We start from the raw sequence: 21,730 nt of genomic DNA, 5'->3' as shown, positions 1-21,730 counted from the left end.
AGTCAACAATAAATTATTTCTCACAAATTAAAATCAGTTGCAAGATAGAACTTTCTAGCATAGTCTTTATTAGAGACATGCTTTAGATATGTCTTCCTCTAAACCTGGGAGCTACAGATTTAGCTTGCTCAGTGTATGGAAAATGTCTGCCATATAATCCAATTGTCAAAACCAGTCCTCACTGTCAAATCGATCAGCCAAACCAGAATAATCTTCTGTCTGTAAGAGAATCCGCCTTCATTCTTTTCTTCCTTGTTACCTCTAATTAATTTTTTACTGAGGTATAGTTGACTTGTGGTACTATGTTAGTTTCAGGTGTACAACACAGTAATTCAAAATTTTTATAGGTTATACTCCATTTAAAGCTGTTATAAAATATTGGCCATTTTCCTTGTGCTGTATAAGATATCCTTGTAGCTTGTTTATTTTACACATAGTAGCCTGAACCTCTCAGTCTCCCACTCCTATCCTGCCCCATCCCTTTCTCTCTCCCCACTGGTAACCACTAGTTTTGGTCTTACTGAGCGCCTAGCAATTCTAGCTCCCACCCTGCACTAGGCCTTTTCATGAGCATCTCTCTCTGTTAGAACATCTTCCCTCCCCAGTTTGTTCTCCTGGCCAAGTCCTAACACCCCCTCCAAGACTCTGTCCTAACATTTCCTCTGCAAAGCCTTATTAAGCCTCTACTAGGCACCTGCCATTGTGCTAAGCAAGGGATACAGTAACGAATAAAGCAGACGTGGAAGAATTAAATGCCGCTTAGGGTACCACTGTCTTCTTTGTATTATCACTGTCTCCTCCACAAGGCTGTGAAAGCCCTGAAGATAGAACTTGTTTTATTCATCTTTTAAAGTTATTTCTTTATTCACGTTTGGCTGTGCTGGGTCTTCGTTGCTGCACGGGCTGTTCTCTAGTTGTGCTGTGCAGGCTTCTCACTGCGGTGGCTTCTCCTGCTGTAAAGCATGGGATTTAGGGCGAGTGGGCTTCAGTACTTTCAGCTCGTGGGCTCTAGAGCATAGGCTCAATAACTGTGGCTGCTCCACAGCATGTGGGATCTTCCCAGATCAGGAATTGAACCCGTGTATCCTGCATTGGCAGGCGTATTCTTTACCACTGAGTCACCAGGGAAGACCTATTTTATTCATCTTTGAATCCCTATTAGGGAACCCACAGGACGAATCAGATTATGTTTGTTGAATTAACTTACGAAAGATTCCTCCAACATTTCTGTATCAGGAACATACAGGGTGCTCACTATAAGCTGTGAACATATACATAGGACCAACGGAGCACACGACTGAATGAATGAAGTATGAATGGGCGACTGAATGAACAAATCAGGGAAGGACTGGGTTCTTTCCCACTTGGATGAAGCAGCCCAGAGCAGGAGATGTACTGATGTACGGCAAGTGAGAAGCCAGTGTCTAGGAAGCTGGGAGAAGGCTGATGGCCTTTTGTTCTTTCTGATACACAGAAATTTGAAGGACAATAAGGATTTGAACAAAGTGTGGAATCCAGAGTCTGACCTAGATTTGAATTCTGGATCCACTACTTATTATTAGCCATGTGACCGTAGGGAAATCCCTTTGTCTGTTTGTATCTTCGTGTTCTCAAATGTAAAATGGGGCTGAGGAAAATATAATAGGGTTATGATTAAATTAGATTATGCATTTAAAAGGCTGTAACCTGAGGCCAAGGGAACATTTCATTCAAAGATGGGCTCAATAAAGGACAGAAATGGTATGGACCTAACAGAAGCAGAAGATATTAAGAAGAGGTGGCAAGAATACACAGAAGAACTGCACAAAAAAGATCTTTATGACCCAGATAATCACGATGGTGTGATCACTGACCTAGAGCCAGACATCCTGGAATGTGAAGTCAAGTGGGCCTTAGAAAGCATCACTACGAACAAAGCTAGTGGAGGTGATGGAATTCCAGTTGAGCTATTTCAAATCCTGAAAGATGATGCTGTGAAAGCGCTGCACTCAATATGCCAGCAAATTTGGAGAACTCAGCAGTGGCCACAGGACTGGAAAAGGTCAGTTTTCATTCCAATCCCAAAGAAAGGCAATACCAAAGAATGCTCAAACTACCACACAATTGCACGCATCTCACACGCTAGTAAAGTAATGCTCAAAATTCTCCAAGCCAGGCTTCAGCAATATGTGAACCGTGAACTTCCTGATGTTCAAGCTGGTTTTAGAAAAGGCAGAGGAACCAGAGATCAAATTGCCAACATCCACTGGATCATGGAAAAAGCAAAAGAGCTCCAGAAAAACATCTATTTCTGCTTTATTGTCTATGCCAAAGCCTTTGATTGTGTGGATCACAATAAACTGTGGAAAATTCTGAAAGAGATGGGACTACCAGACTGGCTGACCTACCTCTTGAGAAATCTGTATGCAGGTCAGGAAGCAACAGTTAGAACTGGACATGGAACAACAGACTGGTTCCAAATAGGAAAAGGAGTACGTCAAGGCTGTATATTGTCACCCTGCTTATTTAACTTCTATGCAGAGTACATCATGAGAAACGCTGGACTGGAAGAAACACAAGCTGGAATCAAGATTGCCGGGAGAAATATCAATAACCTCAGATATGCAGATGACACCACCCTTATGGCAGAAAGTGAAGAGGAACTAAAAAGCCTCCTGATGAAAGTGAAAGTGGAGAGTTAAACAGTTGGCTTAAAGCTCAACATTCAGAAAACAAAGATCATGGCATCTGGTCCCATCACTTCATGGGAAATAGATGGGGAAACAGTGGAAACAGTGTCAGACTTTATTTTTTTGGGCTCCAAAATCACTGCAGATGGTGATTGCAGCCATGAAATTAAAGGACACTTACTCCCTGGAAGGAAAGTTATGACCAACCTAGATAGCATATTCAAAAGCAGAGACATTACTTTGCCAACAAAGGTCCGTCTAGTCAAGGCTATGGTTTTTCCTATGGTCATGTATAGATGTGAGAGTTGGACTGTGAAGAAGGCTGAGCGCCAAAGAATCGATGCTTTTGCAGTGTGGTGTTGGAAAAGACTCTTGAGGGTCCCTTGGACTGCAAGGAGATCCAACCAGTCCATTCTGAAGGAGATCAGCCCTGGGATTTCTTTGGAAGGAATGATGCTAAAGCTGAAACTCCAGTATTTTGGCCACCTCATGTGAAGAGTTGACTCATTGGAAAAGACTGATGCTGGGAGGGATTGGGGGCAGGAGGAGAAGGGGGCGACAGAGGATGAGATGTCTGGATGGCATCACTGACTCGATGGACGTGAGTCTGAGTGAACTCCGGGAGTTGGTTATGGACAGGGAGGCCTGGCGTGCTGCGATTCATGGGGTCGCAAAGAGCTGGACACGACTGAGGGACTGAACTGAACTGAACTGAACCTGAGGCCAGGCAAAGTTGGTGGTAGGAACTGACGGTTCCCATCACTGACTCTAAGTATGCAAATTCAGAAACACAGCGGGAGAGCCTTCCTTTCCTTCCAGCTAGAGGTCCCAGCCCTGATTGCTGTTCTAACCTCAAATGGCAGGAGGCGCTTTCCCTATTCAGCCCCTCCCTTCACCACCTGCCCCTTCACTCCCAGCTCAGTGTTTACAGGTGGGCCCAAGTGCTTTCAAGGCCGAGGGTGTCTGCTACATGTTTACAAGATAGAGAGGGGAGGGTGGCAGTTAGGGTGGGTCATGGCAGGAAGCGGGCCAAAGAAGCGCAGGTGTTTCTGGAGCCGGCCTTGCTGTGTGCCCGGCACTGGGCTTGGTGTTTGATATGCATCATCTCATGTCCATGGAGTCCCAACAACAAAACAACATCTCATGTCCTCTTTATAACAATACTATTTAGAGCTAAGGAAACTGACCTTCAGGAAGAGGTGGGATAGCAATCCAAATGCCTAAGACTCCAAAATGTTTCCACTCTGCCACGCTGGCCACCTGCTTACAGATGATCACCATACATTTGTGAAATAAATTTCAGTTCTCTTATTCCCAGGAAGAGCGAAACTGTGTGTCCCACGCCTAACTTCACCCCTGCCCCACCCTATCCCCCCACCCCCCACGGAGACTCATGAATAAAGAATAAAAAGTAACATATTCAGGAGTGAACAGAATCCTTCAGACACCCATACCAGGAAGGAGGAAACAACCTCGGAGACTTGCTGGGCAGGAAGCAGCCAGAGACTGTCCGGCCCTGGCTGTGGTCTCCCGGGGCAGAGGTCTAGGGAGGACTAGGATCTGGCTCAGTTGGAGGGAGGAGAGAAATGTGGGACTGGAGTTGGGGACAGGTTACTGAGGAGAACAGGATGAAGGGGGAGAAAGAAGGCGAGAGATTGACCAGGGCTCAGAGGGGCAACGGCATTACCTGGTCCTCCCACCATCGGGGAGAGGGGTGAGTCAGAGACAGCCCCCTGACTCCTGGCCCAACCTGCTGCCAACTTTTAAAATGAAAGTGGCAGGAGCGGACACTCCTGAAGCCTCCTCCGGAAGGAGGTTGCTAAGGGAGCACTCCTCGGTCGGCCCTGGGCCTCGGGCGCTCCCCACCCCCGACCCGCCCGACAGAGGGACCCGGTCGACGGCTCCCACCGCCCTCACCAGAGCCGGCAGCTTACCTGGGGGAGGCCAAGGTGCGTCCCAGGCAGGACAGGCTGCTCCCTGCCAAGGGGCTGCCTCAGGTGTCCTGAAGTTCCCGCCCTGCCAGACACTCCTAGGTAGCTCCTCAAATTAAAATCCTCCGCACAGTTTCCCGCTCGCCCAGCCCTGGGGGAGGGAGCCCGAGGAAATTCCCTCCCAGCCCTAAGAGGGCCTGGGCCGGGCCAGCCAGCTCGGCAACCTCAGCCCTGGGCTGGCCCTGGATGAATGAGCCCTTCCGCTCCGCCTGTCTGGGTTTGTGCCAGCGAGCCCGTGACCGCCCCTTTGCTCTTTCTCCTTGGCCCTGGCCCTGAACTCCAATCCTCTTCCTAGTCCTGCCCTCCCAGGTCTCTTGCTCTGTTCTCAGCTCTCTGGAGAGACCTCAGCCAGAGGACTCCCTTCTTTTCCCACCTTCTTATTTCCTGATTCCTTGTCAAAAAGATGCTGGAGAGCAAGAGAGCTTATTGATGCATCCCACAGGGGTCGGCGCCCCAAGACCCAGAGCAAGACAGAGCCAGATAGAGAATGGATGGAGGGGGGAAGGGGGTCTAAGGAAAAAACAGTCTTCCCTCCTGTGTTTCTTCTTTACTCACATAGGAATACCATCCAACACTTCTGACACCAGGTGTGTGGGTTTAACCCACCCCAAACAATTCTGCAATAGCAGCTGGGTGTCCTCCAGTTTAACTCAGTTCTGACACAATCTACCTGAAGTGAATGTCAGATGCCCCAGGTGAAGGGCTCAAACTGCTGCCCACTTTAGAAGCCAATTGCAAGAAGTAGGTCCCCAGGTCACCCATAACTTTCGTCCAACTTAGCTACACATCAGAGGTTCCTGTGTTCCCTTCCTGACATCTAGGGTGAGGTCTGGATGGTTACCAAGCACAGGAGTGTCTGTCCTCGTGGAGTTGGGATGCAACACCCTACCCAAAGGTGGATGCGTTTACCAACCTGGAAAGTCCCTGAACTCCTAATGTTGGGATTTTATGGAGACCTCCTCACATAGGGATGATCAATTATTAACTCCATGTCCAGCCCCTCTATCCTGTCAGACTATAGAAAATTTCAATCTTCTAATACTGCCTGGCTTGGTCTTTCTAGTGACGAACTCCCATTCAGGAGCTCACCCAGAGTGGCCTCATTAAAACAAAAGATGTTCATTGTGCTCTTATCTGGACTGAGAAGTTTTACAAGTGTTTTAAGAGCCTTGTGTCAGGGACAGAGTCAAAAACCAAATATTAGAACAAAAAGATGCTGGCAGCGCTCTTATCACTTGGGAAATTACAAGACTTTTAGGCGCTCTCTCTAAACCAGGAACCTGGGACAGAGACCAATATATATATATGTTTTCTATTATCTCACACAAGGGAACCAAACAGCTGGAAAAAAGATATTTAGGAGTGGTACAGAAATAGCAGCTGTACCTGGGAGATGCCCTAAAGCACTAAAGATGGATCGCTGAGCCTTTTCTTAGGAGCTTAAGGGGGTAGCACCCCAGCCCTATTTCCTAACTAAAGTAGGCGGCACAGTCACCTGTTAGGAGTTAGAGGGATAAAGGTTGGATGGAAGATTGCAAGGAATTGTCAAATGTTTGAAAAAACTATTGAGAGGAGAGAAACTTGACCAAAGTAATGTAGAGGCTCACAGAGGAGTATGGAGAGTCCAATCAGAACAACACACATACGTGGAGACTTCCCTGGTGGTCCAGTGGTTAAGAATCCTTCTTCCAATGCAGGGGACGTGCGTTTGATCCAGGGTCAGGAAACAAAGATCCCAAGCCTGGGTGCTGTAACTACTGAGCACGTGCACTCTGGAGCCTGCACCCTTAAATAAAAAGAACACAGATTAACAAGGAGGCAAGGTTGAGGGGCCCTCAGGGCAGCTCCTGTCCTAAGTGACATGTTGGTGAGATCAATGGGAAATGGATGAGACTCATGGGGAATGCCACCAACACCGTTCAGCTCCCAGATCTAGGGGAGATGTTCCGTAAGATGGGAGCTGTCTACAGAGAAAAGGTCCTGCTTTAAGGGACTGTGGGCAGCCATGAAAGTGCGAAGAGCATCTGAGGCCAGCAGTGGCAGTGCTGGGTTGCAGAACGGCACGGGAACAGTGGCTGTGCCAACTCGACTCCAGGATCCAGTTCTCCCCACCAAGTAAAGCAGGACCCGGGCTGTCAGAGACACCATTGAGCAGTCCAGCCTCCAACCAACCTCCCTTGTTTTTGTCTCACCCTCAACAAGCTGCTTCCTGACTGTGACTTGGTTTCTCAAGCTATGTGATTTCAGAGAAGGAACGTGTCTGGTCACACCCAACACACACATAAGTTAGGGAGCTCTCAGAGACCAAAGCCTGTATTTAATTTATCTCTGTGTCCCCAGCACCCAGCACTGGGTTCAGCAATTAGTTGGGGTTCAGCAATTAGTTGGGGTTCAAAACGGTATTTGAAAAACAGACCTGGGGAAGACTGATATGCCTTTAAATACATTTTGTAAATTAATAAATTCTCATTTAGGATTTGTGTATTGGTTGCTGTTGAAACCCCATTCATATGAATCAGTGCCTACAAATCATGTCAGTTCTGAAACATTGACAAATGTTTCTAAATCTGCAAAATTCAGAGCCTGGCCCTGCACTGTGGTGAATTCACCAAAATCATACTCATTTACCTTTTTAAAATTTATTTTATTGAAGTATAGTTAATTTACAATTTGTGGTAATTTCTGCTATACATCAAAGTGATTATATATATATAATATATATATTATATATATATACACACACACACACACACACATACATTCTTTTTCATATTCTTTTCCATTATGGCTTATCAGAAGATACTGAATATCCCTGTGTTATACAGTAGGGCCTTCTTTATCCATTCTGTATATAATAATTTGCATCTGCTAATCCCAAACTCTCAATCCATCCTCCCCCATTCCCTCCCCCTTGGCAACAAGTCTGCTCTCTATATCTTTAAGTCTGTTTCTGTCCTGCAAAGAAGTTTATTTGTGTCATACTTTATATTCCATATGTAAGTGATATCCTATGGTATTTGTCTATTTCTGACTTACTTCACTTAGTATGTTAATCTCTAGCTCCATCCATGTTGCTACCAACAACATTATTTCATTCTTTTTTATGGCTGAGTAGTATTCCATTGTATATAAATATGATGGCCCTCTAGATCAGTGAACCAGGCTTCTTCTTTGTAAAGTAGCATACCCAGCACCATCCCTCCTCATCCAACCAACATCATGAGATCTAGATCTTTTGCCTGGGAATTCCCAGGCAGCCCAGCGTTTAGGACTGGGCTTTGCTGCTCTGGCAAAGAACATAGCAGGATGATTGGACTGATTGGGTTTGGGTGCTATAGGAAGGCAAGGGCCACGCATCTTTCCAGCTCACCACACCCAGCTCCTCCTCATTCATCCCGCAAAACTTTGGCTGTCGTATATGTAATCTGTGCCCAGAATTTGTTTCATTGGTTTTTCAATGTCCTCAGAAAGAGGACATTTGACTCAGGCTGGGCCAATTTGTTTCCTTTTCCTAAAAATGGCCATAGGGGAAGGGAGACTCTACTTTGTCTCTGCTTATAGCTGTAACTAAAAGAAGTAAGCCTGGGAGCTACAGAGAGTTCCTTACGAAGAAATGCACAGTTAACGAGTCTTTTCCATGGCACTCTGAACTTGCCACACAACTTCTGACACTTCTGGTCACCAGATGTGTGACCACTAAGCAATTCTCTGTGACCCCAGCTGAGTGTCCTACAGTTAACTCTGTTCTGACACGATTGCCCTGAAGAGAGTGTCACATCACACAGATGAAGGGCTCAGTCCCATGAGACTGTCCCCACTTCAGATGCCAGTCCCAAATAACAGGTTACCCAAGACTTCTAAACAACTTGGTTACAAATTGGAAGTTCCCACATTCCTGTACTCAAATTTGAGTAACTTGCTACAGTGGATCACAGAACTCGGAAACACATTTACCAGTCTGTTAAAAAATTATGTGATAAAGGATACAGATGAAGAGGCAGGTGAAGACATACAGGGCGAGGTCTGGGAGGGTCCCAAGAGCAGGAGCTTCTGTTTCTATGGAGTTAGGGGGCATACCTTCCCAGTATACGGCTGTTTCACCAGCATGAAAGCTCTCAGAAGCCCATGCTACTGGCATTTTACAGAAGCTTACTTGTATAGGCGTGATCAATTATTAACTCCCATTTCCAACCCTTCTACCCTCACTAGAGAAGTGAGGGTGGAGGCAGGGCTGAAAATTCCAAGCTTCTAATCATGGCTTGGTCTTTCTGGTGACCAGTCCCCATCCAGGAGCCCACTCAAAGTTGCCCCATTAAAAAGAAAGATGCTCTTATCTATTAAGAAACTACAAGGGTTTCAGCAGCTGAGCCAGGAACTGGCTGCAGAGACCCGTGCATATGTTCTATTTTCTCACACACACCATAACACCTACCACAATGTAAATACCTGGATGCATGTCTTTCTCTTTCCCTGCTAAAGAGATGATGAGCTCTTCAAGAACAGTAACCTTCACTGTTTCATCTTTGTATCCATGCAATTATGCCCCAAATATGACACGAAGTAGGAAACAATGAAGGCTGAACTTTCAAACTGGGCAACAAAAATGAGGTTCCCACCTTTCTGAGGTGAAGACTCCCTCAGCCACCAGCAGGTGTCAGGACATGTCTCTGTGGCTTCTGACTACCAAGCTCCTTGTCTGACCCATAGCAATTGGTAAAAGTACAGGTGAGTCACTGAAGGTATGAAGAGTGACCACCTGGACAACTCTAAGGCCAGGGTGTTGGGCTCTAACAAGAAGTGGTATAATTGAGGCTGCAACAAGCTACTCATTGTATTCCTCCAGGTTCCCGATAGCATGTTTCCCGATAGCAGGTTTTGTGTGTATGTGTGTGTGTGAGTGAGTGTGTGTTAGTCACTCGACTCTTTGGGACCCCATGGGCTGCAGCCTGCCAGGCTCCTGTGTCCATGGGATTCTCCAGGCAAGAATACTGGGGTGGGTTGCCATTTCCTCCTCCACCTAAACAGGTTAGATGAACTGCAAAGAGAAGTCTCCCAATAAGTGATCTTTCCTTATGGGTTTTAGCATTCTATGTCTAAAGGAAAAATAAATTGTTAAAAAGATACTCATCTATGAAAAAGTACAGAAAATCTAATACAGAGGAGCTGATAAAGAATCCGCCTGCAGTGCGGGATACCTGGGTAGGATCCCTGGGTTGGGAAAATCCCCTGGAGAAGGGAACAGCTACCCACTCCAGTATTCTGGCTTGGAGAATTCCATGAACTGTAGAGTCCATGGGGTCACAAAGAGTCGGACATAACTGAGGACTTTCACTTCACTTCACTTCACTTCAAAAAAAAAGGCAAAAACAAAGCAAACAAAAGAAACTAGATAAAATGAAAAGAAAATCTTGTAAATGCATGACTGACCTTGACCGGAATGTGAGGCGTCTCTAGGAGAAAACAGGAGTAAGCAAGTGTGAGACTCATATTTGAACCAGTGCCATATACAGATTCCTAGTGACCCAGCATCTGTGTTTTCATGAACCATGGAGGTAAGGAAAAGTAAAAGTTACTCAGTCACGTCTGACTCTTTGCAACCCCATGGACTGTGATGAATTCTCCAAACCAGAATACTGGAGTAGGTTTGCCAGGCCCTCCTCCATGGGATCTTTGCAACCCAGGGATCGAACCCAGGTCTCCCAAATTATAAGTGGATTCTTTACCATCTGAGCCACCAGAGAAACCCAAGAAAACTGAAGTGGGTAGCCTATCCCTTCTCCAGGGGATTCTTCCCTACCCAAGAATCAAACCGGGGTCTCCTGCATTGCAGGTAGACTCTTTACCAGCTGAGCTAGAGGGAAGACCACCTTGGGTCTAAAGAGAGCAGAAAATAAAGTCAGAGGGCGAGGCTGAGCCTCTCCAGCACCCAAGCCACTAACAGCCTCGGCGGACAGTGAGCAAACTGAAAATAAAAACTGGGAAAGTGGGAGTGGAGATGCAGGCCTATCTTCACTTGGATCAGAGAAGAGTGAAAAATAAACACAAAACCGTCTCTCCTGAGAATTCTCTATCCCATGCCTCCACTTATACGTGTTTACCTTGGGACATACTCTCCTTATCTGTATGAACCAAACACTCCAAGATGAAAATTTAGAGTGTTTCTGGGTTGGCAGGGCAGAGAGACAGCTGGGAGAAGCAAACCCAAACTTCCTCTTGAAGAATATGATTAAACTCAGGCCTCAAATATTTCCCACAAAGTTTCAACATGACTCACAATTTTTTTAAAAAGCCTCTGACTGCTCGAAGAAACAAATCCCTATAAGCGGAAACAACCAGCTAGAGGAACATACCCATAAAGATCAGAAATACGTTTTTTTTTTTAATTAAAAAAAATTTTGGCTGCATTGAGTCTCCATTGCTGCACATGGGCTTTCTCTAGTTGCAGTGAGTGGGGTCTACTCTCCCTTGTGGTGCCTGGGCCTCTCATTGCAGTGGTTTCTCTTGTTGTAAAACATGGACTCGAGACGCTTGGGCTTCAGTAGTTGCAGCCCCCCAGGCTCTGGGGCTTAGGCTCAGTAGCTGGGATACACAGGATTTAGTGGGCTACGGGTGGGGTCCCGTGCCATGTGGGATCTTTCCAGACCAAGGATTGAACCTGTGTCCCCAGCATTGCAAGTTGGATTCTTAACCACTGGACCACCAGGAAAGTCCCAAGATACTGCTATTTTGAACTATAAACTGTAGTTTAATTATGTTTAATTTGTTGAAATAAATTAGAGGGAATTAAAAGTACAACCAAGAAAAATCAAATAGCAATGACTGAAAGTCTAGGCAAGTAACAATAGAGTCTAAAAATCCTGGATATTTTCCTTTGTTTAATTTCACTAGAGAAATTTAGGAACCCTTGACTGCCAGAAAAACCAACAATAGGGTAACTGGAAGGATTGGTATATGCAGCATGATTCCTGGCTGTAATCACTGTATTGAAATTCACCATACTAAAGTTTGTCAGGGGATGTAGCTCAGTGGTAGAGCGCATGCTTTGCATGTATGAGGCCCCGGGTTCAATCCCCGGCATCTCCAAATTTTGGGCTTCCCACCTGGCTCAGTGGTAAAGAATCTGCCTGCTAGTGCAGAGGATGCACAAGATGCAGGTTTGATCTCTTGGCTCAGGAAGATCCTCTGGAGTAGGAAATAGCAACCCATTCCATTATTCTTGTCTGGAAAATTCCATCAGCAGAGGAGCCTGGCAGGCTACAGTCCATGGGGTCACAAGGAGTTGGACATGACTGAGTATGTGCGTGCACACACACATACACACACATGCCTGCAAGTTATAGAGACTGGTAAAGGTTTTAATTTAGAACTGCTGACCTTAGTTAAACTTCTCAGAATTTTTTTTGATAAAATATACGTAACATAGTATTTACCATTTTAACCATCTTTAAGTGTACAACTCAGTGGATTCTCATTACTTTTTAAGTCTTCTCTTTGTTCTTGATGTTTTGTTGTTCAGTCACTAAGTCAAGTCCAACTCTGCGACCCCATGGACTGCAGCACACCAGGCTTCCCTGTCCTCCACTATCTCCTGGAGTTTGCTCAAACTCATGTCCATTGAGTCAGTGATGCTATCTAACCATCCCATCCTTTGCCTCCACCTTCTCCTCTTGCCTTCAGCATTTCCCAGCATCAGGATCTTTTCTAACGAGTCAGCTCTGTGCATCAGGTGGCCAAAGTATTGGAGCTTTACCTTCAGCATCAGGCCTTCTAATGAATATTCAGGGTTGATTTCTTTAGGATTGACTGATTTGATTTCCTTGCAGTCCAAGAGACTCTTAAGACTCTTCTCCAGCACCACAATTCAAACGCATCAATTCTTCTGTGCTTAGCCTTCTTTATGGTTCAACTCTCACATCTGTACATGACTACTGGAAAAACCATAGCTTTGGCTAGACAGACCTTTGTAGGAAAAGTGATGTCTGCTTTTTAATAGTCTGTTTAGGTTTGTCATAGGTTTCCTTCCAAGGAGCAAGCATCTTTTAATCTCATGGCTGCAATCAACGTCCACAGTGATTTCGGAGCCTAGGAAAAGAAAATCTGTCACGGCTTCCACTTTTTCCCCTTCTATTTGCCATGAAGTGATGGCACCAGATGCCATGATCTTAGTTTTTTGGTGATGGTTTTATAACATGGTGAATATAACCAATACCACTGAATCATATATTTAAAATTGCTTCAAATGGCAAATTTCACATTATGTGTATTTTATCAGAATAATAAAATATGTAAGAAGAATACCAAAAAGATAAATTTAAAAATCTGGAAATTTAAAAAACATATTTTCAAATGATTGATGGTCAAGGAAGAAATCATCATGGAAACTAGAAAATAGATCATACCATTGTAAATCAACTATACTTCAATTTAAAAAGTAAAAAAAAAATACTTGAAACTAAAATATTACAGGTCAAATTTTTTGGCATGCAGCGAAAGTAGTACTTATAGAGAAATAATATATTTAAATAGTGTATTAATGACCTATTGCTATATAAGTAATTGCCCCAAAACTTAATGATTCAGTTTTAGCAGCAAGCATTTGTTATCTCTTACATTTAATTTCAAAAGCAGCTTTGTTGAATGGTCCTCAGAATCTCTAATGAGGCTGCAGTCATCTGAAGGCTTGACTGGGGCTGGAGGATGTACTTTAAGTGTCTCAGTCATCTTGTTGGCAACTTGGTACATCCTGTTAGCAGGAGGCCTCCATTCCTTTCCTTGTGGATTTCCTCACAGGGCTGATTGGGTTCACACAACCTAGTGGCTGATTTACCCCAGAGCAAACATCCCAAGGTACTGAGGTTGAAGCCACAATGCCTGTTATAATCTAGTCTCAAAGTCACACAGCATCACTACTACCATCATAGAAACCAACCCTGATTCACTGAGGGAGGAAACTACTCAAGGGTGTGAATATTAAGTGGCAAGGACCTTCAAGGACCATTAGGAGCTTACTACTAGAAACAGTGAAAATATTCAAAACATTTTTTCAGGGCCTCCATCATGGTCCACTGGCTAAGACTCCATGCTCTCATTGCAGGGGACTCAGGTTCCACCTCTGGTCAGAGAACTAGATCCTACATGCTGCAACTGCAGCTAAAGATTCTACATGCCGCCACGAAAACCTGCTGCAGCCAAACAAATAAAATAAAAGCATTTTTAAATTAAATTCCAAATATACAAAGAACTGAAACAAATAGGGCAAAAAGTCCAAACCTTTGGAAGAAAATATAGCAAAATGTCTTTAATAACTTTGGCTAAGAAGAATTTCTTAAAGATGTAAATAAACGCATAGCGTTAAGGAGAAGATTGATGAATTTAGCCACTTTAAAATGAATGGCTTTTTATCAAAGAGAATGAAACGAAAAGCAACCAAACAGAAAAATGGGCAAAATACATTTTTAAAATTTATTTATTTTTTATTGAAGGATAATTGCTTTACAAATTTTGCTGTTTTCTGTCAAACCTCAACATGAATCAGCCATCAGATCAGATCAGATCAGTCGCTCAGTCGTGTCCGACTCTTTGCGACCCCATGAATCACAGCACACCAGGCCTCCCTGTCCATCACCAACTCCCGGAGTTCACTGAGACTCATGTCCATCAAGTCAGTGATGCCATCCAGCCATCTCATCCTCTGTCGTCCCCTTCTCCTCCTGCCCCTAATCCCTCCCAGCATCAGAGTCTTTTCCAATGAGTCAATTCTTCGCATGAGGTGGCCAAAGTACTGGAGTTTCAGCTTTAGCATCATTCCTTCCAAAGAAATCCCAGGGCTGATCTCCTTCAGAATGGACTGGTTGGATCTCCTTGCAGTCCAAGGGACTCTCAAGAGTCTTCTCCAACACCACACTTCAAAAGCATCAATTCTTCGGCGCTCAGCCTTCTTCACAGTCCAACTCTCACATCCATACATGACCACAGGAAAAACCATAGTCTTGACTAGACGAACCTTTGTTGGCAAAGTAATGTCTCTGCTTTTGAATATGCTATCTAGGTTGGTCATAACTTTCCTTCCAAGGAGTAAGCGTCTTTTAATTTCATGGCTGCAGTCACCATCTGCAGTGATTTTGGAGCCCAGAAAAATAAAGCCATAGATGTACATATATCCCCTCCCTTTTGAACCTCCCTCCCATCTCCCTCCCCATCCCACCCCTCTAGGTTGATACAGAGCCCCTATTTGAGTTTCCTGAGCCATACAGCAAATTCCTGTTGACTATCTATTTTACACATGGTTATGTAAGTTTCCATGTTACTCTTTCCATACATCTCTCCTCCCTCTCCTCCCCTCTCCCCATGTTGATAAGTCCCTTCTCTGTATCTATTTCTCCATTGTTGCCCTGTAAATACATTTTTCAGTACCATTTTTCTAGATTCTGTATATATGCATTAGAAAATGATCTTTATCTTTCTCTTTCTGACTCACTTCACTCTGTATAATAGGGTCTGCTGCTGCTAAGTCACTTCAGTCGTGTCTGATTCTGTGCGACCCCATAGACGGTAGCCCACCAGGCTCCCCTGTCCCTGGGATTCTCAAGGCAAGAACACTGGAGTGGGTTGCCATTTCCTTCTCCAATGCGTGAAAGTTAAAAGTGAAAGCAAAAAGTGAAAGCAAAGTCGCTCAGTCGTGTCCGACCCTCAGCAACCCCATGGACTGCAGCCTCCTAGACTCCTCCATCCATGGGATTTTCCTCATCCAACTCATTAGAACTGACTCAAATGTGTTTATTTTTATGGCTGAGCATTGTTACATTGTGTATATGTACCACAACTTCTTTATCCATTCATCATCTGTCAATGGACATCTAGGTTGCTTCCATGTTCTAGCTATCGTAAATAGTGCTGCAGTGCACAATAGGATACATGTGTCTCTTTCAACTTGGTTTCCTCAGGGTATATGAGTAGGACTGGGATTGCTGGGTCATATGGTGGTTTTATTTCTAGGTTTTAAGGAATCTCCATACCGTCTTCCACAGTGGCTGTATCAATTTCCATTCCCACCAACACTGCAAGAGGGTTCCCTTTTCTCCACACCCTCTCCAGAATTTATTGTTTGTAGACTTTTTGATGAGGGCCATTCTGATCCGTGTGAGGTGATATCTCATTGTAGTTTTGATTTGCATTTTTTTTACTGATGAGCGACATTGAGCATCTTTTCATGTGTTTGTTAGCCATCCGTATGTCTTCTTTGGAGAAATGTCTGTTTAGATCTTTTCCCCACTTTTTGATTGGGTTGTTTGTTTTTCTGGTATTGAGTTGTATGAGCTGCTTGTATATTTTGGAAATTAATCCTTTGTCAGTTGTTTCATTTGCTATTATTATCTCTCATTCTGAAGATTGTCTTTTCACCTTGCTTATAGTTTCGTTTGCTGTGCAAAAGCTTTTAAGTTTAATCAGGTCCAACTTGTTTACTTTTGCTTTTATTTCCGTTACTCTAGGAGGTGGGTCATAGAGGATCTCGCTTTGATTTATGTCATCAAGTGTTCTGCCTATGTTTTCCTCTAAGAGTTTCATAGTTTCTGGTCTTACATTTAGGTCTTTAATCCATTTGTAGTTTATATTTGTGTATGGTGTTAGGAAGTATTCTAATTTCATTGTTTTACATGTAGCTGTCCAGTTTTCCCAGCACCATTTATTGAAGAGACTGTCTTTGCCCAGCAAAAGACATTTTACAGGTTCTTCTGTCCATGGAATTCTCCACACAAGAATACTGGAGTGGGTAGCCATTCTCTTCTTCAAGGGATCTTCCCAACCCAGAGACTGAACCCAGGTCTCCCCATTGCAGGCAAATTCTTTACCGTCTGAGCCACCACAGAAGCCCAGGCTGTTCATAATATCTCCATTTTCTTTGCAGACTTCTATGATTTCATTTTTCTATTGCCATGTTTTGCAGTTTTATAAAATTTAAAGCTTTCTTTACAAATTGAAGTACTGTTAATTTACAATGTTGTGTTAATTTCAACTCGACAGCCACGTGATTTGGTTTTATATGCATTTTTATCAGATTATTTTCTAATGTAGATTATACAGGAAAAAATTTAAACTTCTATTTGTTCTATATACTTGAAGCAGACACAGTTATCTCAGAAGGTTCTGAATGACAATATTGATAATAGGGAGATTGTACGGTATGGGTCATTTCTCTTTGGCCAGTGTCCCAAGTATATTCCACAAATTTTAGTCTCATTAGATGAGTCCCAAAAAAGGGGTTTCTTAGTTAATTAAACAAAGGAAGTGTTTCATATTATAATCCTCCCTTGAAGAGTCACAGTGCATGTCAGCATCATGAGGCTCTAAGAAGTCCAGTATCAAACAGAGAAGTCTGTTCAACTTTGCTTCACTTGGTACTTCCCAAGCTTGTCAGACCTCTTTCCTGTGACATTTTCCATAATATCTGCTAAATAGTTCCCCTCAACTAGCAATGCCTTCTTGGAATAGTTTTATGGACTAAATAGGATATTTTTCCCCAAATTTACTTACAAAATAAATGCACTATTTTTTAATACATCTTTGGGGATAAATTTGGAGATGGCAATTTTGTTATACTGTTACAGACCACATTACGGCTAGGCTCCCCTGATTACCATTACTCTTCTTTTTTAGAACAACACAAATTTATTATCTCACAGTTCCCGTGAGTAAGGAGTATGGCTACAGGTTAGCTGAGTCATCTGCTCAGTATCTCACAGTGTTGAAGTGGGACACAATCAAGGTGTCCAAAAGGGATACAATCTCATCTGAAGTTCACTGAATGTCGGCAGAGTTCAGTTCCTTATGGTTGTCAGCCTGAGGTCCTTGCTTTCCTGAGGGTTTCTGTCATTATTCTTGAAAATGGAGAGTATATTAATTATCTATTGCTATATAACAAATTACCCCCAAATTTAGTGGCATAAAACAACAATAAACTATTACATCTCACAGTTCCTGTGGATCAGGAATGCAGGAGCAATTTGGCAGGGAAGTTCAGAATCTTTCATGAGGTTGCAATTGAGATGTCAACTAGAGTTGTAGTCGTCTGAAAGCTTGACTGGGGTTAGGGATCTGCTTCCAAATGGGAAAGTTGATGTCAGCTGTTGGTAGGAGGCCTCAGTTCCTTTCCATGTGAGTATCTCCCAGAGTTACTTAGAATCTTCATAAAATAGTGACTTGTTCCTCAAAAGCAAGTTTCCCAAGAGACTAAAGCGGAAGACCTACTTTATGACCTACACTCAGTAGGTTCATACTATCACTTTGGGAGAATTCTAAAGATCTCACAAGTCAGTCTTTATTAAATGTGGAGGGCAAGAACACAAGAGAATGAATATCACAAGGCCAGAGTAAATCTTAAATATTCCCACCTCCCATACATGCACAAAAAGTAATTATGTAGTTTAAGAGGTGTTAACTAAATTATTAAGAAAATTATTGTGACAGTCATTTTGCAATATATGGTGGTGGTTTAGTTGCTAAGTCATGTCCAACTCTTGTAACCCCATGGACTGTAGCCTGCCAGGCTCCTCTGCCTGTGGGATTCTCCAGGCAAGAATACTAGAGTAGATTGCCATTTCCTTCTCCAGGGGATCTTCACAACTCAGGAATCGAACCAGGGTTTCCTGCATTGCAGGCAGATTCTTTAACAACTGAGCTATGAGGGAAGCCCTTGCAATATATAGGCATACCAAATTATCAAGTTATATCCCTTAAGCTTGCACAGTATTACATGTCAATCAGCTCTCAATAAAACTGGGAAATTTTTTTTTCTGAAAAAATATTCCCTTGTATAGAATTACTATATTTTATCCATATATCAATTGATGGACACTTGGGGTGTTTAATACCTTTTGGTTGTAACATTTTTTAAATAAAAAATAAATAAATATCAAAAGGAGAGGATTATTGGGTACCATCTTGGAGCCTAGCTACCAAAGTTGTTGGACTATATTGAAAACAAATATTTCCCTCTCACCTCAGTCTATGACATAATAATCTGGAAAATAATATGTACATACAATTGATGGGACTAAAGAATAAAGAATATTGAGAGTTAATGAAAGTGTCTTGAATTTTCTTGGCAAGTTACTATTGCTCCAGGATTCCTTGAAGTTCTGTCTTGATTACACCTTGAAAGATGGCTCTGCCCTCATTTTCTATCAGACTATTTATAAGCAAAAATGGATTCCATCTATTCTACATTTCATTCTTTAAGTGAACCATGTTCTCTAGGTTTGTGGTTGAAGAGTCAAAAACTAAAACAAAACAAAAAAAAAGACTTTTCCTAGACTGATAGGATGAAAGTTACATGCAAAATGAAATATAGTAGAAGATACTTAGGAATTCAACGTTTATCAATATCTCAGTGAGGGCATGCATGCTAAGTCGCTTCAGTCGTGTCCAACTCTCTGCGACCCTAAGGACTATAGCCAGCCAGGCTCCTCTGTCCATAGGATTCTCCAGGCAAGAATACTGGAGTGGGTTGCCATGCACTTCTCCAGAGGATCTACCTAACCCAGGGATTGAACCCATGTCTCTTACCTCTCTTGCATTGGCAGGTGGGTTCTTTACCACTAATGCCACCTGGGAAGCTCTATTAACATCTCAGTGTCCTCAAGCAAATTAAGCCTAATAGTCCTTTCTTATAGGAGACTCTGTGCTTGTGTGTTTAAGGGAAAAAAAAAACAAGTATAAATCAAGGTCAATTAAAAAGATTTCTATAAATTTTTCTGGAAGAGGCTTTATAGTATTTTCTCATTTAGATCATTTGCTTAAATATTTCGAAGTAAGTAAAGAACTAAGGACCATTTTGTTGCAGAACATTTAGACTGTTCTGACTAATGCAATGTTTCTTTTTTTTTTTTAATATGGAACACTTCATGAATTTTTGTGTCATCATTGAGCACAAAAATCATTGAGCATCATTCAGGCCATGCTAATCTTCTCTGTATTGTTCCCATTTTAGTATATACACTGCCAAAGCGAGCATCACCTACCTATTTACCTGAATTCCACAGATTTCATGTCAGCTAAATGAGCTTGAAATTTAGTCTGTCTTGGAGAAGCACTTTCTGTGGCAGGGCTATGTCATTTCATCTTAAGCCTGCACATCCCCATGCGAGTTCAACAAGCAGACTGAGAAGTGTTATTTCTGTTCAGCCCTGTTTGCCCAGGCCACAGCATCATGTTTGTTTCCAAAGGTGTTCAGATTCTGTAAAACCAAGTGTTATAAATACTTAAAAAAGAATGAAATCCTCGCAAGATCAGACAGACTAAAGCATTCCAGATAGCAACTATATAGAACTCACAGCGGTAATTCACTTGAATTTGAAAAATGTATTCCATAGATCTCACTGTCAAATAACAGGAAGAGCTATGGAATAAAACCACTGATGTGATGAAGAGAGTTGAAGAGATCAAACAGAAATGCCAAGCTAAATTTATAATGAACAAGTTGAAGAAAAATAAAAAACTACGTAAAGTTCAGAACATTAAAGCAGTCAAGCCAAGCATCCATCTTATCTGGGCCCTTCTTTCAGGTGAAGGAAAGTAGCAGGAAAACAAAAAGGTACAGAATTTACAACAGGATGTTGACATGGAAGATGTTTCTTAAAACTCTTACTGCTTGAAACCATTTCTTTAAGTGAATCTGGAAATCTCCTATGGAGGCATAGAACTTCTAAATTATTGATTTTTTCACATAAGATCACTCAGAAATGGATGAAAGTACTTCTCTCCTACAGCGTTATCTGTGGGACAGCAGGTAGTATGGATGCATCTCAATATTAAACCTTCACTGAGAGATACACTTCTGTAATTCATGAAAATTATGTTTGTAAATACAGAAGTGAACTGTGGACACAAAATGGCCATGCCATTTGGTTGATGGCAGTAGACAGCATTTATATAGTTCAGTCCAGTTCAGTCGCTCAGTTGTGTCCGACTCTGCGACCCCATGGTCTGCAGTACGCCAGGCCTCCCTGTCCATCACCAACTCCCGGAGCTTACCCAAGCTCATATCCATTGAGTCAGTGATGCCATCCAACCATCTCATCCTCTGTCATCCCCTTCTCCTCCTGCCCTCAATCTTTCCCAGTATCAGGGTCTTTTTCAATGAGTCAGTTCTTCGCATCAGGTGGCCAAAGTATTGGAGCTTCATCTTCAACATCACTCCTTGCAATGAATATTCAGGACTGATTTCCTTTAGGATTGACTGGTTGGATCTCCTTGCAGTCCAAGGGACTCTCAAGCATCTTCTCCAACACCACAGTTCAAAGCATCAATTCTTCGGCGCTTAACCTTCTTTATGGTCCAACTCCGACATCCATACATGACTACTGGAAAAACCATAGCTTTGACTAGATGGACCTTTGTTGGCAAAGTAATGTCTCTGCTTTTTAATATGCTGTCTAGGTTGGTCATAGCTTTTCTTTCAAAGAGGAAGCATCTTTTAATTTCATGACTGCAGTCATCATCAGCAGTGATTTTGGAACCCCCAAAATAAAGTCTGTCACTGATTCCATTGTTACCCATCTATTTGCCTTGACGTGATGGGACCTGATGCCATGATTTTAGTTTTTTGAATGTTGAGTTTTAAGCCAATTTTTTCACTCTCCTCTTTCACTTTCATCAAGAAGCTCTTTAGTTCCTCTTCACTTTCTGCCAAAAGGGTGATATCATCTGCATATTTGAGGTTATCGACATTTCTCCTGGCAATCTTGATTCCGCCTTGTGCTTCATCCAGCCCGGCATTTCACATGATGTACTCTGCATATAAGTTAAATATGCAAGGTGACAATATACAGCCTTGATGTACTCCTTTCCCAATTTGGAACCAGTCTCTTTTTCCATGTCCAGTTCTAACTGTTGCTTCCTGACCTGCATACAGATTTCTCAGGAGGCAGGTAAGATGGTCTGGTATTCCCATCTCTTTCAGAATTTTCCACAGTTTATTGTGGTCCACACAGTCAAAGCCTTTAGCATAGTCAGTGAAGTAGACATTTTTCTGGAATTCTCTTGCTTTCTCTATGATACAACAGATGTTGGCAA

At 42.8% G+C, this 21,730-nt stretch overlaps 1 protein-coding gene, 1 non-coding gene and 2 pseudogenes across 6 annotated transcripts in view; 2 read left to right on the top strand and 2 right to left on the bottom strand.

Moving 5' to 3' along the window:
* Positions 1 to 4,846, bottom strand: part of RHBDL2 (rhomboid like 2) — a 58,349-nt gene extending 53,503 nt beyond the window's left edge. For 3 of the 5 annotated variants that reach the window (XM_070786811.1, XM_070786818.1, XM_070786817.1), the window contains exon 1: positions 3,857 to 3,875. The gene's annotated coding sequence lies outside the window, so the exon portion shown is untranslated. Of the gene's footprint in view, positions 1 to 3,856; positions 3,876 to 4,603 lie in introns of those variants that run through there. The other 2 variants (XM_070786814.1, XM_070786813.1) reach the window with 2 other exon arrangements.
* A 5,360-nt stretch (positions 4,847 to 10,206) lies between these two features.
* LOC109556911 (probable ribosome biogenesis protein RLP24 pseudogene) lies at positions 10,207 to 20,294 on the top strand (annotated as a pseudogene).
* Positions 11,672 to 11,743, top strand: TRNAA-UGC (transfer RNA alanine (anticodon UGC)). The gene has a single exon. It is a non-coding gene; the product is annotated as a tRNA-Ala (tRNA).
* LOC139182367 (U6 spliceosomal RNA) lies at positions 19,543 to 19,666 on the bottom strand (annotated as a pseudogene).
* Positions 20,295 to 21,730: the final 1,436 nt, after the last annotated feature.

Source organism: Bos indicus, chromosome 3, assembly GCF_029378745.1.
Source record: "Bos indicus isolate NIAB-ARS_2022 breed Sahiwal x Tharparkar chromosome 3, NIAB-ARS_B.indTharparkar_mat_pri_1.0, whole genome shotgun sequence".
NCBI classification, from domain to species: domain Eukaryota; kingdom Metazoa; phylum Chordata; class Mammalia; order Artiodactyla; family Bovidae; genus Bos; species Bos indicus.
Note: the sequence above shows the minus strand (reverse complement) of the source record. Positions and strands in the feature narration are given on the sequence as shown.